The following is a 1,495-nucleotide window of genomic DNA, read 5'->3' as shown; positions in this document are numbered from 1 at the left end:
GTCTGTGTGTATGCCTGCAGGCCAGAAGAGGGCACCAGACCCCATTACAGATGGTTGTGAGCCACCATGTGGTTGCTGGGAATTGAACTCAGGACCTTCAGCAGAGCAGGCAATGCTCTTAACCTCTGAGCCATCTCTCCAGCCCGATCAATATATTCTTTAGTGTGTGGGTTTTTTTTGTTTGTTTGTTTTAGTTTAGTTTTTGTTTTGGTGAGGTACTGGACCTGGGACTTAAACATGCTGAGCATGAATTATACCATCCTGGCATGATTTGCTTGGTTTAAGGATTTGTTGTTGTTGTTTGGGCTGTTTTGTTTTGTTAGTTTTTGAGATGATAGCTTCCAGCTTGCTTGCTAAGTAATATAGAATGACCTTGAACTCCTGATCCTTCTGCCTCTACCTCCAGAGTACTGAGATTATAAACAAATGGAAGCATATTGGATCTCTGAATTTGAGGCCAGCCTGGTATACAATGAAAGTTCCAGAGTAGCCAGGGCTACACAGAAAACCTTGTCTTGAATAAATAAATAAACAAGAAAGAAGCATAGGGTCAATCAAAAGTTGGAATTGATGATGAACATCTTTAATCCAAGCACTTAGGAGGCTGAGGCAGACAGGTCTCTGTGAGTTCCAGGCCAGCCTGATCTACATAGTGAGTTCCAAGTATTCAGGAAAATACATGGTCCTAAGTGTTGGAGGAGGCTCCTCGTTTGATCCAAAATAACCACACAGAAACTATATTAACTAAATCACTGCTTGGCCCATTAGCTCTAGCTTATTGGCTAACTCCATTTCTACTAATCTGTGTATTGCCATGTGCCTGTGGCTTACTGAGTAAAGTTCTGGCGTCTATTTCTGGCAGGAATACATGGCTTCTTTCTAACTCCTCTTTCTTTCTCCCAGCATTCTGTTTAGTTTTCCCCACCTACCTCTATTCCCTGTGCAGGCCCAAGACAATTCCTTTAGTAACCAATAGTATTCACAGCATACAGAGGGAAATCCCACATCACCTAAGTGCTTTCATTGTGTAAGAAAGAAAAAGTAAAGGAACCTAAGGGTTGGAGAAGTGATGCCGTGCTTAACAGCACATACTGCTCTTCCAGGGGACCAGGGTTCTATTCCCAGCACCCTTGTCAGGAGGCTCACAAATATGTTTCTCCAGGGGATTCAACCTCTGCTTCCAGGTATCTGCACACACATGGTACACATGCCCACACACACACACACACACACACACACACACACATACAAATAAAACAAAATAACTAAGTTTTCAAAAAGAAAAGAATCTACTACTTATCCTAAAATTAAAGCTACAAATTATTGACATTTGATTGAAGAGATAAATCCAAAGCAAGAACTTTAAAATGTCTACCTGGAGCCGGGCGGTGGTGGCGCATGCCTTTAATCCCAGCACTTGGGAGGCAGAGGCAGGCGGATCTCTGTGAGTTTGAGGCCAGCCTGGTCTACAGAGCTAGTTCCAGGACAGGCTCCA

This window comes from Microtus ochrogaster, chromosome 7 (assembly GCF_000317375.1).
Source record: "Microtus ochrogaster isolate Prairie Vole_2 chromosome 7, MicOch1.0, whole genome shotgun sequence".
In the NCBI taxonomy this organism is placed as follows: domain Eukaryota; kingdom Metazoa; phylum Chordata; class Mammalia; order Rodentia; family Cricetidae; genus Microtus; species Microtus ochrogaster.
This window is presented reverse-complemented; position numbering follows the sequence as displayed.